Source organism: Mustelus asterias, chromosome 26 (genome assembly GCF_964213995.1).
Source record: "Mustelus asterias chromosome 26, sMusAst1.hap1.1, whole genome shotgun sequence".
Classification (NCBI taxonomy): Eukaryota; Metazoa; Chordata; class Chondrichthyes; order Carcharhiniformes; family Triakidae; genus Mustelus; species Mustelus asterias.
The window spans coordinates 7,754,327-7,772,503 of NC_135826.1; positions in this window are offsets into that span (position 1 = coordinate 7,754,327).

The window sequence follows — 18,177 nt, forward strand, 5'->3', positions numbered from 1 at the left end:
AGGAGATGGGCAATTTCGAGCAGCAGCCAACCATCCATTTGGTATTCTGCGTCTCAGGTGACAGCTACTGTCTTGCCAGGATAGCGGGTCATTCGATTTGTATACCACAGACAGCGCCTGGCAGCAACAGCAGGACAGACATGTGTTCTGTCAGATTGCAACCTTTCTGGTTGTTTGGGGACTAATCACTTGTTCACATGTGTCCCTCGGACCATCTGCCCCAGATCATGACAGGCTTCAGAGGGAAAACACATTCCGGGGATTACAGGTGATTGGTAAATCCAAGTCGAAGCTCATTCTCACTGCCACTTCCTGGCTTTGGGCTGAGTTTCTTTTTCCCTTTCACAACTTAATTCAGCAAAATGATTTTGGGGGTTCTGTTCTCAGTTGCGATAGGTAAAGCTAATCTAGCCAGGTATTATTTCCCCTTCCTACCCCCCACTCCACCGACAGAACAGTCTACCTTTTCAAATTACTTTACACGTATACAATAACAGTGAGAGTTAACTTTCATAGAATCCCTACAGTGCGGAAGGAGGCCATTCGACCCATTTAGTCTGCACTGACTTTCCAACAGCTCATCCCAACCAGGCCTTATCCCCATAGTCCATGTATTTGCCCCGTTAATCCCCCTAACCTACACATCTTGGGACACTAAGGGGCAATTTAGCGTGGCCAATCCACCTAACCTGCATATCTTTGGACACAAAGGGGCAATTTGACATGGCCAATCCACCTAACCTGCACATCTTTGAAGCGTGAGAGGAAACTGGAACACCCGGAGGAAACCCACGCAGACACAAGGAGAACGTGCAAACTCCACACAGACAGCTACCCGAGGCCGGAATTGAACCCGGGTCCCTAGAACTGTGAGATAACAGTGCTAACCACTGTGCCATCGTGCCACCCAGGAATCTCCGGCCGCGCTCGCCCCAAAACCAGAGAATCCCACCCAACGTCAATGGACCTTTGCATGGTTCACCCCCCCCACCCACTACGATTCCTGTGATGGGAGGGACAGGAGAATTTCCCCCAGTGTTTTCAAGAACAAACCTTCAAGTGTTCAGAGAATTCAGAATTCAGACAAGTTGAGTGAGTGGACAAATACGTGGCAGGCATAGGATAACATGGATAAAGGTGGAGTTATCCACTTTGAACAGAAAAACAGAACAGCAGAGTATTATTTAAATGGTGATAGATTGGGAAATGTTGACGCACAAAGGGACTTGGGTAGTACATTGAAAGCAAGCAAAATCAGAAAATGCTGGGAAATCTCAGCAGGTCTGACAGCCTCTGTGGAGAGAGAATAGCGCCAATGATTCAATTTTGGATCCAGACTCGAAACGTTAGCTCTGTTCTCTCTCCAGACCTGCTGAGATTTTCCAGCATTTTCCGTTTCTATTTTTGTTTCAAATTCCAGCATCTGCACTATTTTGCTTCAACTGAAAACAAGCATGTCGATACAGCAAGCAGTTAGGAAGGCAAATGATATTTTGGCCTTCACTGCAAGAGGACCCGCGTACGGGAGCATGGATGTCTTATTGCAGATGTACAGAACCTTGATGAGACCACACCTGGATTATTGTGTGCAGTTTTGTTCTCCTTATCTCAGAAAGGAAATACTTGCTATAGAGTGAGTGCACCGAAGGTTGACCAGGCTGATTCCTGGGATGGCAGTATTGCCGTATGAGGAGAGATTGGGTCAACTGGGCCTGTATTCACTGGAATTTAGAAGAATGAGAGGGAATATGGTTGAAATGTATAAAATTCTGATAGGGCTGGACAGATTCAATGCAGGGATGTTGTTTCCCACTGGATGAAGGGTGTGTGGGTGTGTGGGGCTCTAGAACAAAAGGCCACAGTCTCAGGATACAGGCTAGGCCATTTCCGACTGAGGTGAGGAGAAATTTCTTCACTCAGAGGATGGTGAACCTATGGAATTCTCTAGCACAGAAGGGAGGCCAAGTCACTGGATATATTTAAGAAGATTTGTGGGTTCCAAATGTGTCAAAAGAGCACTGGAGCATGGCGTTGAGATAGAGGATCAGCCATGCGCATGTTGAATGGCAGAGCAGGCTCAAAGGGCCAACTCCTGCAAAATGGAATCATGGAACCTATTGTGCAGAAGGAGGCCATTTGGCCCATAGAGCCTGCACCGACAATGATCCCATCCAGGTCCTATCTCCACAACCGCACATATTTACTCTTCCAGTCCCCCTGACATTCAGGGGCAATTTATCGTGGCAAATCAACCTAACCCCTACATTTTTGGACTGTAGGCGGAAACCGGAACACCCGGAGGAAACCCACGCAGACACGGGGAGAACATGCAAACTCCACACAGACAGTCACCTGAGGCCGGAATCAAACCCGAGTTCCTGGCGCTGTGAGGCAGCAGCACTAACCACTGCGCCACCGTGCCACCCCACTGATGAGTTCTTGCCTTTTGTGTTCTCAAACTAGACCAGAAACCTGAAGTTCTCTCGATAGTTGGGCAGTTAAGTGCTTGCTTAAAGTCTTTGGAAACTCGGTATTTGTAAAAGTTTTCGACCTGCAGTAAATTCTACATGATGAAGAAGGTCACCACCCAACAGGAAATGCCATCCATCTGATTTATTCTTTCAGGGCAAAAAATGATTGAATCTGGTTCAGCGCCAGAATCTTTTCAGTTCACAGAAACAAAGAATAAAAATGCAAAACGACAAAGACCCACAGGCAAGATTGATTCCCCGCAGAGTCCAATTGATGCGCCAGAATTAGTTCTATTATTAATTGAGCTGCGAGATTACAGGATTACTGATCTGTCTCTTAGTGATTTCTGAATGAAAGCATCACATTGTGCAATCTGTAAAAAAAAACAATAAACTACAAAATGCCTCTTGAATATTGATTTCACCTTTTGTTATGGCTGTGACATTTCAACTAAACTTTTACCCTCATGTTCCCCACTGGATTAGAACCAGCACTGCTCAAATTGTACTGGCCCCATACAGATGAAGAAGGGTCTTCAATCCCTTATCTATGTTGGGTCAGTTCGGTGGAATGACAACAGGACTTTGGCTCAATCTTCTGCTCCTGATCTGCTTCACTGAACTCCGTTTGCCTAAGAGTGGGATTGAGTTCCTTACATTCCAACAGTGCTGGATTCTCCAAACTCGCCTAAAGCTGGCATTCTCCGATCCCGCTGCAGTGGACGGAGATTAGGCTGAGCACCGAATTCTCTGTTCTCGCAGGCAGTAGGACATGAACAGCCAGAGAATTTCGGCCTCACTCTTTTGGCTCATAACTGCAGAATAGCCATGCAGTGTAGTAATGGACAGCAGCAATGAAACTCTACTTGGAGTTGGCATCTGACAGAGACTTAGAAGACTTCCCCTGTCTCGAGAGGCCATGAGGCAGATAAAGCACATACTCACATCTGCTTCCGTAGCTTATCTTTCCTTCGCACTCACGGAGGCCGAGCTCCAAGCCATCATTAACATCCTCACTGAGGTGTACAAAAGAATGGGCCTTACACTAAACATCTGTAAGACAAAGAGCTCCAGCCAACCTTCCCCCACCACACAGCACTGCCCCTGGTTAGCAAAATCCAAGATGAGGCCTTGGAAAATGTGGATTATTTTCCATATATAAACATCGACGATGAGGTTCAACACTATCTTTAGTGCAGCTTTTATTTGCCTTAGGAAGAGAGTGTTTGAAGACCAGGACATCAGGCACGGCACCAAGCCCAAGGTCTACAGAGCAGGAGCATCTGCCTTCCATATGGCTCAGGAATGAGGTCCATGTACAGAAGACATCTCAAAATGCAGGAGAAGTACCATTAGCGCTGCCTCTGCAAGACCCTGCAAATTCTTTGGCAGGATAGGCGCACCAATATCAATCTTCCTGTTCAAGCCAACATTCTCAGCATTGAAGTATTGACCACGCATGACCAGTTCCTGATCCATTTCTTGGTTAAGTTTTCACGCCCAATCTTATGCACTTAGTCATTGAAAAAATGGTGTAGACTGTTTCTAGCTGCTGCAGGCAGTGGGTGGGGTTAACTCACCAGCCAGCCTATAGAGCGAACTTCTGTGCATGTGCAGACCTCTGATTCTGCACATGCTCAATAGCAACAGCAGGGGTCTGACAGACAGAGAGCTATCAGATTCCTGCTACTGCAGGCAGACTCAACCAGCTCCCCCGCCACCAATTGCGGGGGCCCGTGGCCGATCGCGAGCCCCACAAGGCATGGGCATCTACCCCGCCACCCCTAGCCCCCCACCACACTCAGACCGATCGCCCTCCCCCCCACCCCCAGATCCAAGTGCAACTACAGAGTGGCAGTGCCCCCCCCCCCCCACAATCTGATCCCGTTGCAGAGTGCGCAGCAGGAGCCCCAGCATGATCGGGCCGCACCTTCACGCCCTCCCCTAGAGGCCCCCCCAAACCCCTACCCCATAGGCCCTCCCTCCCATAGGCCCCACCTTGGCACTGCCTGGTGGGCAGCGCCAAGGTGCCCACTGGGCATTGCCCAGGTGCAAGGCTGGCACTGCCAAAGGAGCACCCTCCCTTGATCTCAGCCTCCCCCGGGGGGCCTTAATGACCTATGGTTTCCACCAATGAGGCCAACAGGCCTGTTCCCTGTTCATGGGGAGCAGGTGTTTTCCTTGCCGGAGAGAGCCTCTCCCAGCAAGGCCATAAAGACAATTGAGCCCAGACGATTGAGCGCCGAGCTCACTAAACACATGGAAATTGAGATTGAAATATCTTTAAATAAATTATTCAGCCTCTTGCCCATTTTCAGCGAGAGGCTGACCTCGCCAGAAACCCGGCTCTCATAAAATCACGAGAGCCGAGAAATTAGGCGTGATCCTGCTTTCTCAGCTCTCGCACAACTTCACTGGTTCCCTCCACCCCACTGGGCGGGGCGAGCCAGTAAACGTCTGCCTCGAAAGTTTCATCACCGAGAGCAAACTGAAGCCTAGCATTGGCAGCAAAGAGAGCTCACGGTAACTAGGGCACTCCACCCACCCACTTCTCCAACCACCATCTGCCCCACCTGTAACCTGTCAATCTCCTCAGTCATCTGAGAACCCATTTTAATTGTGGAAGCCAATCATCCTCAACTCTGAGGGCCTGCCGAAGAAGAAGTCTTTCCTGCAACACGTCTAACCAGGGGGCACTATCAGCGTGCCAGGGGGCAATGTCTGGGCATGTTCCTCACCACCCAGGGACTATGCTTACCTGGGAGCCCTTGGCATGGTTATCTCAACTGGTCTTCATTTTTGAGCAGTAGTGATTCGCGCCGGTGTGACGTCACATTGGCTGGGTAGGTAGTTAGGATAAGAGCAGAAGTAGCAGCGTCAAGGGAGGCAGTAGCCTGGTGGCGTTATTGCTGGACTATTAATCCAGAAACTCAGCTAATGTTCTGGGGACCCGGGTTCAAATCCCACCACGGCAGCTGGTGGAATTTGAATTCAATAAAAGAAAAATATCTGGAATTAAGAATCTACTGATGACCATGAAACTATTGTCAATTGTTGGAAAAACCCATCTGGTTCACTGATGTCCTTTAGGGAAGGAAATCTGTCTGGTCTGGCCTACATGTGACTCCAGAGCCACAGCAATGTGGTTGACTCTCAACTGCCTTCTAAAATGGCTTAGCGAGCCACTCAGTTCTAGGCTAATTAGGGATGGCCAATAAATGCTGGCCAGTGAGTGATGCCTATATCCAACGAATGAATAATTTTAAAAAGCCCACTAATATAATGTTAATTCATGCAAATCAGATTCAAATCCTTCCTGGGGTTTGCGCCACTAGCAGCCGCTAAATCATGGCCTCTATATTTACACATTGAATATTAGTCCTTTATACTACAGGCAGGATTTGCAGGTTGACAAGTTTAAAGTTTATTTATTAGTGTCACAAATAGGCTTTATTAACACTGCAATGAAGTTACTGTGAAAATCCCCTAATCGCCACACTCCGACGCCTGTTCGGGTACACTGAGGGAGAATTTAGCATGGGTAATGTATCTAACTGGAACGTCTTTTAGACTGTGGGAGGAAACCGAAGCACCCAGAGGAAACCCACGCAGACACGGGGAGAACGTGCAGACTCTGCACAGACAGTAACCCAAACCGGGAATGGAACCCGGATCCCTGGCACTGTGAGGCAGCAGTGCTAACCACTGTGCCACCGTGCTGCCCCAATCAACTGTAAATAAAAACAGAAAGTGCTGGACCATTTCCACAGGCCTAGTGGCCTCAGTGGAGAGGGAAACAGAATTAACGTTTCGAGTCCGATATGACTTCTTCAGCAGCCGGTAAAAACTTCCTGTTTGTATCTCAGAACTTCAGCATCCGCAGAATTTTGCTTTTGTGACGATCAACCTGTTTTGACCACGTGATGAAGATGCCTTCTGTCACCATTAAGAATGCGACTCAAACCCGAAACTTCTGGCACTGAGGCAGGAATGTTGCCCACGTATCACGACAACTCCCTCTAAAAGAGAGTAGGAAATCAAATTTGGATTCCTTAAAAAGCCCAAAGATTGTGAAAAGTGCAGAGTTGGAGTTCTCCAGGATGGATTTAGACACTTGACAGTTCTCTGCCTTCCATTGGATATTCCAGGGGAGGTGATGGCAGGTTTAAGAAGAGCTGTTGTGAGGCTGCTAGCCCATGGTAATGACAGTATGATGATGGGACGCTGATATCTGTTAGAAATCCTAACATTCCCATTACTACTATACGCCCATATGAAGCAGGTCTGAGTGCCAGTTTTTCTGGATCCAGTTGGAAATAGCAGTTTATAACACTTATAGACATTTCAGTACATTGTGCGGCTGTCTTCTGCCTTGCTGATACCTCCTCTTTCCAGAAATAGAGAACAAGGAAACGTGCAGCACAGGAACAGGCCCTTCGGCCCTCCAAGCCTGTGCCGATCCTAATGCCCTTCTTCAGTACGTATCCCTCTATTCCCTCTCTATTCATGTACCCATCCAGATTCTTCTTAAATGTTGCTAATGTGCTTCCACCACCTCTTCTGGCAGCGCGTTCCAGGCACCCACCACTCTCTGTGTGATAAACTGCCCCCACACATCTCCCTTCAACTGTCCCCCTCTCACCTTGAGCCTGTGCCCCCTTGTAATTGACACTTCCACCCTGGGAATAAGTCTCTGACTATCCACCCTGTCTATGCCCCTCATAATTTTGTAGGCCTCTATCCGGTCTCCCCTCAGCCTCTGTCTTTTCGGTGGAAACAATCCTAGTTTATTCAACCTCTCCTCATAGTCAACACCCTCGAGACCAGGCAACATCCTGGTGAACCTTCTTTGCACTCTCTCCAAAGCTTCCACATCCTTCTGGAGCGTGGTGACCAGAACTGCACGCAATACTCCAACCGGTTATATTCGGATGATTAAAATCCGCCATTACAACTACTCTGCAGTTTTTGCAACACTCTGTAATTTCCTTGCAAGCTTATTCTTCTACATCCTTCCCACTAGGCCTCTAGAATACACACAGTAGTCCATTCTTATTAGATTATTATAACTTGCTCTCCTGATAACATTCATGGATACAATTAATCTCATTTGAGCTGGAATGTGAGAACCATGTTAGCAAATAGTGGTTGTTCCAGTTTGCTGCATGCCAGAAAATGATGTCATTCCATTTGAAATTCCTCCGGTGGTTCCAATCTATCTCCATAGCTAGGCAACCGAAACAGGATCAATCTCTGTTAAGAGGTGTAGAGTTGTACCCAGACAAGGGTTGCCTGATTAGTTTAATTCTCACTCATATTTCCCTCTACTGAATCCGTCTCACAAAGCAAGTAGACAGCCCTGTAACCTTGAGTTATGGACACAATATTCGCCCGCTTTTATGACTAGTCTGAGAACTGATTCGAAATGAGTGCAGGAAAGGTGTCAAGAAGAAAGTTCATAGAAACAGCCTTTCCCTTGTACCTTGTTAAAGGTAATCGCAAACAGCTGGTGCAGAATTACACGCAGAGAGAGATAAATGGAAAGTGAATATTGAATTCCAAGTCAGGTCTGCTGTCCTTGAGTTTTAACTGACTGAAAGGCTTCAAAGTATTAATACAGCTGCAAAGATACTGGAAAGATCAGCAAGCGATTATCCGGTGAAGTAAGAGAACAACAAAGTGGATCGGCAGCTTATTTCAAACCTCATACATAAATTGACCGCGCAATTCAGTAAATTACTGAGCAGTTTAGTGGCTCCTGCGCAAAATAATACCTCTTCCTATCTCGGATCTTAATGAAAAGAATATCTTCTAGTTTTATCAACAGCCAAACACTTTGTATCGTAAAATGTCAGCTTTGGCACATTGACAAAAAAAACTTGGGTAAATTTTCCGCCTGCCGCGAGGATTGCCGTGGGCAGACAGACAATTGACCAGACCGTTAAAATGTCCATCGAACACAGGCGGGAGTTTTCGGGCACAAACGGAAAATCCCACCCCTTGTCTCTGAGTCATGGAATGGGATTTTCCAGCCCTTCCAGCCGGTGGGATCTTCCAGTCTTGCCGAAGACCACCCTTCCGTGATGGATTCCCCGGTGGTGAGCCGTGTAAAATGCCTCAGACTTCCACGGGACGAAGAAATCCCGCCGGCAGCCAATGGAAAACCGCCTCCGATATGGGAAAACACAAGCAATTGGGGGTGGGGACTGAGGGGGGGGGGGGGGGGGGGAGTGAGAGGGGGGGTGGGAGTGAGGAGGGGGGGGGGAGGTGCTGGGGGGTGGGGGGGGGGGAGGTGCTGGGGGGTGGGGCGGGGGGGAGCGGTGAGGCTGGGGGCATGCTATGTAGGAGGCAGTGGGCTGTAAAATCCCAGCTGTAAAATTGTGGGTTGAAGCCATCATCTAGAGACTTTACCATGTAATCCATCCGGGCAGTTCAGTGCAGAACTCAGGGAGTGCTGCATTGTTGCAGGTGCCATCTCTTGGTTGGATTATTAAACCAATGCCTCTTGGGTCAACATAAAAGATCCCATGACTCTTTGTGGCAAAGAGGAGAAGAGTTCTCCTGGCTGTCCGAGCCAGCATTCATTCTTCAACCAACAAAACTAAAGCAGATTATCTGGTCATTGCTCTCACTGCTGTTGGTCAGACCCTGTGTGTTCCAATTGGCTGCCAAATATCCATACAATGCAACAGTAACTACATTTCATTACTACTTAATAAGCTGTAAAGTGCTTTGAGACCTCCCCGGGGTTGTGCAAAGTGTTATATAAATGCAAATTCTTTCTTCTATCTGTTTCTTCCCTGCGTTCGATGGCATCGTCTGAAGATAGGATTAGTAACTGGGAAACGACTGTCGCTGCAAGATGATTAGATTCAAAAGTTTCAGGAAAGGTCATAAACCGTAAGAGCAAAGTTTGAGTCATTCCAAATTGTAATCTGACCCTTGTTGACGGCACTGTAAGGGAGCATTGGATGACGTGAAATTTTACAGCCCCACCAGTGGAATTTTCCGCTCCCGCTGAGATCAATGGACTTCAGAATGGCTCGGCACATTTTCCAGTACCACCTCCTTCGTGATGGGGGCATATAATTCAGCCCTTTATTTGTGGGTTTGGCTTCAAATCTGGTCGATACTGATGGAATAAAAGTGATCTCTGTGAACCTGCAAGGGGAAAGGCTACTCTCAATTCTCTTTTTAATTGATCCCAGAGAAAAATCTAGTTGCAGTTGGGGGAGGTGATGGCGTAGTGGTATTATTACTAGACTATTAATCCAGAAACTCAGCTAATGCTCTGGGGACCCAGGTTCGAACCCTGCCACGGCAGATGGTGGAATTCGAATCAAAAAAATAGCTTGCGTTAAGAATCTGCTGATGACCATGAAACCATTGTCAATTGTCGAAAAAAACCCATCTGATTCACTAATGTCCTTTAGGGAAGGAAATCTGCCGTCCTTACTTGGTCTGGCCTACCTGTGACTCCAGAGCCACAGCAATGTGGTTGACTCTCAATTGCCCTCGGGCAACTCGGGATGGACAATAAATGCTGGACAGACAGTGACGCCCATGTCCCACGAATGAATGAAGAAAAATTGTCTTTCTGAAACCACTCGATAGCTGATTTTGAAACTGTTTCAAGTTCAATCCGTACGGTTGGAGCTGAAATGCATTGAACAGAGCTGAGAGCCCTCAGCATCTAATCATGTTCACCTGACCTGAAGATTGTCTGGCACTTTCACTGAATGCCAAACGTAGAACAAGTGTTCCACTTCTGAGAGGAAATGTCCCTCATCACAATGAGGACTGAATTCCTGAACTTCTTTATCTGTGTATCAATAATAACTGCTATTCACTTTCCGGGCTGGATTTGCATCTGTCTCATCAAGATCAGTAGCAGTTAGTCCAGATACTGACAACCACATAGAAACTAGAAGCAGGAGTAGGCCATTTGGTCCTTCAAGCTTGCTCCCCTTAGTCCCCAGAGCAGTAATCTATCACACTATCACCCTGACAATTCCACTAATATTCATGTTTACCTCCCTGTTCCTGGAGAGATGTTATGCTGGACTTACGTTATTGCAATTTAACAGGGAGGTTAACAAACTCCATCTCTCCCTCCCCCCAATGCTTGCTGCTCCTTTGTACATCTAGACATAATGTGGAGTTGCCGGTGTTGGACTGGGGTAGCCACAGTCTGACAACACCTGATGAAGGAGCGGCGCTCCGAAAGCTCGTGCTACCAAATAAACCTGTTGGACTTTAACCTGGTGTTGTGAGGCTACTTACTGCATCGGGACATCGAATCATAGAACCCCTACAGTGCGGAAGGAGGCCATTTGGCCCATTAAACCTGCACCCACAACAATTCCCCCAGGCCCTATCCCTGTAACCCCATGATTTTGCCCCCTGACACTAAGGGGCAACCTCGCAAGGCCAATCAACCTAAACTGCACATCTTTGGAGTGTGGGAGGAAACCAGAGCACCCGGAGGAAACCCACGCAGACACAGGGAGAACACACAAACTCCACACAGACAGTGACCCGAGACGGGAATTGAACTCAGATCCCTGGCACTATGAGGCAGCAGTGCCATCCACTGTGCCACCCTGTGACATATTGAGACATTTTGTTCAGTAGAGCAGTTTAGCTTGCCATAATTCACACATAGAATCATCAATTCAATATGTAATAGTGTCACTGCATTGAGAGATAATTTACTGTTAATTATGATTGGTGTGCACTTTCACCTCCATTTCTCCTGCATTTTACAGACAGGCTCTTCTTCACAATGTAGAACCAGAGAGGTTCACATCACAGAATCTGATCCTTCGTATCTGTGTCCGCTCTCTGCTAGAACAATCCAAAGTTAATCTCAATGTCCTTATCTTCTCTCCCAGAGCCTGTATCATCTGCTGGTTCAATGTTTAAACACGTTTCCCTTAAAAGATGGAACAGTTTAACTTCCTGTTATAGCAGAAAGACAACTCCTGCAACATGAATCCTCAAAACTGACTTCCTCAGCAGAAAAAAATAATCATTCAAACTATCAAAACCATATGTAGTTTTAGAAAGCTTGATAATATCTCCCTTTTAGCCTTTCCTATGAAAATGGTCTCTGAATCACAAATCTCGCCTTACCGCTGTACTAAGAACAAAGAACAAAGAAAATTACAGCACAGGAACAGACCCTTCGGCCCTCCAAGCCTGCACTGACCATGCTGCCCAACTGAACTAAAACCCCCTACCCTTCCGGGGACCGTATCCCTCTATTCCCATCCTATCCATGTACTTGTCAAGACACCTCTTAAAAGTCACCATCACATCTGCTTCCACTACCTCCCCGGCAGCGAGTTCCAGGGACCCACCACCCTCTGTGTAAAACACTTGCCTCGTACATCTCCTTTAAACCTTGCCCCTCGTACTTTAAACATATGCCCCCTAGTAATTGACTCTTCCACCCTGGGAAAAAGCTTCTGACTATCCATTCTGTCCATGCCCCTCATAAACTTGTAGACTTCTATCAGGCCGCCCCTCAACCTCCGTCGTCCCAATGAGAACAAATCAAGTTTCTCCAACCTTTATATTTGTTTCATACCTGGTATCATGTTCACCATAGTGTTTTTAAATTCATTTACGGGATCTGGACATCATTGGCTAAGCCAGCAGTAATTGCCCACCCCTAATTGCCCTTTCGAAGGTGGTGGTGGTGAGCTGCCTTCTTAAGCCTCTGCAGTCCCTGAGATGTGGGTACACCCACAGTGCTGTTAGGGAGGCAATTCCAGGATTTTGACCCAGCAACAGAGAGGGAATGGCGATATATTTCCAAGTCAGGATGGTGAGTGATGTGGAGGGGAACCTCCAGGTACTGAATAGTGGACGGGAACTTCCAGGTTTTTTACAGAGAGGGTGGTGGGTGCCTGGAACTCCTTGCTAGGGAAGGTAGTGGAAGCGGATACAATAGTGACTTTTAAGGGGCGTCTTGACAAATACATGAATAGGGTGGGAATATGGTCCCCAGAAGGGTAGGGAGTTTTAGTTAAGTCAGGCAGCATGGTTGGTGCAGGCTTGGAAGGCCGAAGAGCCTGTTCCTGTGCTGTAATTTTCTTTGTTCTTTTGCTCTTTGATGGCTTCATGTGTTGGCTGCCCGTGTCCTTCTAGTTGGTAGTGATCTTGGGTTTGGAAAGTGCTGTCGAAGGAGCCTTAACGCCCTTTCAATGCCCACAACTGCATGTGGGACTCTAGCTGTAGTCTAATCATTCATGTACCAACGTGTTACGGAGGCGACTTTGAGCCCACACTCTCTGTCCACAGGAATGGCGGCACGTGCTCAAAATCCGGAGGGCGTGATTCACGCCGGAGAGTTTCTGATCTTCTCGGCCCCTGGCTGTTGGAGTGGTGTGAAACACATCGCAGGACCACAGAACGCTCATTTTAATACATCAGCTTGTTATTAGCAAGCACTCTCTCTGGGTAACTCACAGTCACCCCAGTGCTGAGCCTCTTGTTGTCAAACCCTCCCACCTTCTGACTAGCTGGAGTCTAATGGTCCGAGGGGGGGTGCGTGGATGGTCCAACCAGTTCTGCTGTCCGACCTGCAAGAGAACGGATGTAGCATCAGTGCATTACAGAGGGAACATTGATTACTCACTTCAGACTTGATGAATGACAGCATATGAGTTGAGGATTCTCACGTTTCTCCCCCCTTCACCAGCAGCGCAGGCGCAATCTTCCTCCTCTCCGGCTCGGTCGAGGACAAACCGTGCGAGGGTTCTCAGCTTGGGCATGACTCCAGCTGGCTGCACACGCTCACACTTGTTGTGGTTGAGTTTGTCCTGCAGTGACACAGAGAGGGAGAGTGTAGGTGGGAGTGTTGACATTTACGATGATGATGAGTTGTGGCAGGCGTGGGCCTTGAGTGGGAGCTGGAGTGTGAGGAGCATAGCAGCTACTGGGGAACATGGTGATTATGGGAGGGAGGGGGAACCTGGTACCTGCTGTTGGCAAAGACCATGGTGGCTGAGTGAGAGAAAGGGTTGGGGGTGTGCGAGGGAGTCCAGTGGGAGGCTGGGGGTGGTTCACTTACCCTGGCTGAGTGAAGAAGATCATTCATCTTCTTCCGACACTCCTTCCCCATCTTCTTCTGGAATGCACTTGCACTGACCAGGGCTGACACTGCATCCCAGGCTGGAAGGCCTGGAGTGGGGGTAGAGTGTGTCCCACCCCTGCTCCCCTCCAGCCAGCCTCCTGGTGAGGGCCCCCTCTGAAAAGCAGGGAAGCGGGGTGCTGCCTTCTTGATGCCATCCCCTGCAGTCGTTGTGGAACATGTGCTGGGGAGCTGTTTATATGGAGCTCCCCAGTGCTTGTAGCGGTTAATTGGTTGCGGGTGGGTGAATCAGAGGAAATACACCACAGGGGCAACGTGAAACTGGTGGGCATAAAAGTTATTACTAATGAGGCTTAAGATTGGGCCCAAAAACACGCCAGCACCGCCCACGGAAAACACTCTGTTTTTGCGCTGGAACCAAGACTCTGCCATTTTTTGTAAGACCGTTAACCTTGCTCACTGCGTCGGAAGCAAAGTTATATATTCTGTGCTTTTTGAAATCAAACTTTCAAAAACAATCAAGTAAAACAAGTACAATTATTCTTCGCCATGGGAATATGCAAATTCAGTCATCTTTTCAAGATTAGTTTTCAACAATTCTCTCTGACTTCAACACTTTGCAAAACCTGAAGCAGTTGCATAAACAATCGTCATTTACATGCAGATATTTACTGAACAACTTCCAGAAAAATAATTAACTTCCTGTTACATAAAAAACATGAAAGCATAAACTTGCTGCATGTTTCTTATGAGTAACCATTGAAAATAGTGATTAATAACTTATTTAAATAATGATGGCACTTCAAGCATAATTTAATAAACTTAAAATGCCACTAGCTTTTTCATGTTATTAATTAACTGCAATTGTAGTTGCCGATAATTATGCATTTGATTATCCAATGGAATCTTCTGGTCCCGCCAATGGCGACTTTCCACCTTCAGACCGTCCAGCGATACCTTTACGTTGAGCCCCCTTCTCGATGGCGTGCCCTGGCGACGTATTTCTTCCGCCTGGTGCATGGCCTGAATTATGACGTGCAGCTCCTGTACATAGGCCTGGGGGTCTTCGGAACTCCCTTCAGGCATTGCCCATCGTTTACCAGGGCCTACTCAAAACCTGGGACATGGTCACCTAGCCCCGCAGCTCGCTCCCGTCTGGAGTAGTGGCTGTTGTTCGGGAGCCGCTACTCATTAATCAGCTCCTCCGCCAATACAACTTCAGGTGGCTGGCGGAGTGGAGGGCTGTGCCAGCCGGGTGACCGGGGTTGGGGACGTGCTGGGTGGCAGAAGAATGGGCTGGATGACACCCCATGAGCTAGTCAAGCACGAGGTGGTGGACGTTCAGCTCGTGGCCATTGCCATCCAACACCTAGTCCGGTGATGGAGATCCCCATTGGACATCCCTCTACGGGAGGATCTTCCCCCACTAACCCAGGGACCTTGGGTGGAGGGTTGTGCTCTTACCGTCAACCATTGGCCTGTTTGGAAGGATTTGCAAATTGATAACCTGTTGGCAGAACCCTTAAGAGTATTGATAGGCAAAGGGATCTGGGTGTACAGGTACACAGGTCACTGAAAGTGACAACGCAGATGGAGAAGGTAGTCAAGAAGGCATACGGCATGCTTGCCTTCATCAGCCAGTGCTTTGAGTTTAAAAATTGGCAAGTCATGTTGCAGTTTTATAGAACGTTGGTTAGGCCGCACTTGGAATATAGTGTTCAATTCTGGTCACCACACTACCAGAAGAATGTGGAGGCTTTGGAGAGGGTACAGAAAAGATTTACCAGGATGTTGTCTGGTATGGAGGGCATTAGCTATGAGGAGAGGTTGGAGAAACTTGGCTTGTTCTCACTGGAGCGACGGAGGTTGAGGGGAGACTACAAGATTATGAGAGGCATGGACAGAGTGGATAGTCAGAAGCTTTTTCCCAGGGTGGAAGATTAAATAAGGGGGGCATAGGTTTAAGGTGCGAGATGCAAGGTTTAAAGGAGATGTATGAGGCAGATTTTTTTACACAGAGAGTAGTGGGTGCCTGGAACACGTTGCTGGGGGAGGTAGTGGAAGCGGATACGGTAGTGACTTTTAAGGGGCGTCTTGACAAGTACATGAATAGGATGGGAGTACAGAGATATGGTCCCCGGAAGGGTAGGGGGTTTTAGTTAAGTCAGGCAGCATGGTCAGTGTAGGCTTGGAGAGCTGAACGGCCTGTTCCTGTGCTGCAGTTTTCTTTGTTCTTTGTTCTTTGATAACCTGTTTGACCATGCTCGGAACGGATTTTCCTTGGCCATCAATTCCTGGGGTAGGACTCAGACCCGGACCCGGTTCAGAGCGAGGGACGCTACCCATTGCACCATAAGACCTCTATTAAATGTATACTACCCCTCAAAATGTGAAAGCCCAGACCATTGGCAAACAGCTACCATAGGTGTCATCTCGATCAAGCTAAACATGATGGGTCGAGTCACCGTTTTGAATAAATCCCCTAGATCCCCTAGCATGACTGTAAGCTTTCTGTGGCCTGCCATTTTAATTCTCCACTGTGCCCTCACACTGATATCTCTGTTCTCACCCCCCCCCCCCCCACCCCCCCCCCCCCCACCCCCCCCCCCCCCCCCACTCCCCGCTGTGTTCCACTAAAGCAGAGTGCAAAGTTTGAGAAATAGTATCTCATTCTTAGATTAGGTCTTTTCAGGCATATGGACATTGAGTTAACAATTTCACCTCAGCACCGCATCCCCACAAATTTGTCCCCTGTGCTTTGATAGTGTCAAGAGTAATCTTTTTCTGTTGTTGGAGGACAGTTGTTCACTATTCTGCCATTCACACCTCCTCTGGACACACATTTGTCCCATTACTACTTCCACTGGTTCTGTCCATCAACTCTTTTATCACTCAGTTTCTCCTGCCTTCCAGCCTATCACTTTTCCTTTGGTTCTTTGTCTACTCTCCCCCCCATTTGACTTGAAGCCTATTACATTTCCAATTTTTCCCAGTTCTAATGAAAGGTCACCAACCTGGAATTATAACTCTGCTTCTCCCTCCAGAGACTCTGCCAGATTTGTTGATTATTTCCAGTGCTTTCTGTTTTTGTTTTAGATTTTCAGCGGTATTTTGCTTTTTGTAGAAAAGCACTGACTCTCCGACAGATCATCTTACTCAGGCCCACCCGCCGCCCTATCCCCGTAACCCCATATATTTATCCCAATAATCCCCCTAACCTACACATCTTGGGACACTAAGGGGCAATTTAGCATGGCCAATCCACCGAACCTGCACATCTTTGGATCGTGGGAGGAAACATAGAAACATAGAAACTAGAAGCAGGAGTAGGCCATTCGGCCCTTCGAGCTGCTCCGCCATTCATTTTGATCATGGCTGATCATCAAATTTAATATCCTGATCCCCCTTTCCCCCCATATCTCTTGATCCCTTTAGCCCCAAGAGCTATATCGAATTTCTTCTTGAAATCAGACAATGTTTGCGACTCAACTACTTTCTGTGGTAGTGAATTCCACATATTCACCACCCTCTGCGTGAAGAAATTTATCCTCACCTCAGCCCTAAAAGGTTTACCCCTTATTCTCAAACTATGACCCAGAGTGCTGGAAACCAGAGCACCCGGAGGAAACCCATGCAGACACAGGGAGACCATGCAAACTCCATAGACAGTCACTCAAGCCTGGAATTGAACCCGAGTCTATTTTCTACTGATGGTTCTTATCTCACATGCAAGCTACACTCCTCAGTGTCATCATTGTTGAAACAGGAACGCTAGCAGATTCTCCCCTCCTCTTTATTGAATTCAGTATAGTGCCACAAGTGCTATCTCCCTTGAGATCAACTTGCTCAGTCGAGACTTCAGATCATGTTTATCCTTGTGGCAGTAGGACAACACATTTGCTCATTGATCCACTGAACAAATGGATTATTGAATTCTAAAGCACTCTGGCACTTAAGGTGCCATAGATATTTAAACCAGTTAATTATTAATTCATTAATTATCTTCCTCTACGCTTTGATCAAAGCCTCTTGATCAAACTCTATGAGTTTAGGCTTTCATGTTTATTATGTAAAAGGAAATTAATTATCTTTTCTGGAAACTGGGAAATATATTAAATCTTCGTATGTAAATGGCAAGGCCTATGCAAATTCTTCAAGTATTTATAAAAGTTTGATTTCATAGAGAATTGTTGAAAACTAATCTTCAAAAGATGGCAGAATTTGCATAGTCCCCTGACAAAGATACTTGTACTTGTTTTGCTTCACTTGTTTTTGAAAACTTGATCTTAAAAAATGGCACTTTTGGCCTCCGTTTCGAGATAGCGGAGGCAGTATGTGTGAGCTTTATTGTTGTCCCCCTTTTCCCGCTCCTGAAGATAATGGCCAGAATTTTACCGCCATGCCCGCCCCGGGATCAGGGCGGGTGAGGCTTGCAGAACAGAATTCTCCGTTGGCCTCAGGATGGATTTTACAAGCCTCGCCCAAACGAGGTGGTACAATCCCAGCCAGGTTGACTCAGGATGTGACTTGGTTCCACTGGTTTGATGCCCTCTTCTTTTGGAATTCAGTGTAATATGTGGCCCCACTAACCTGGTCTGCTGCACC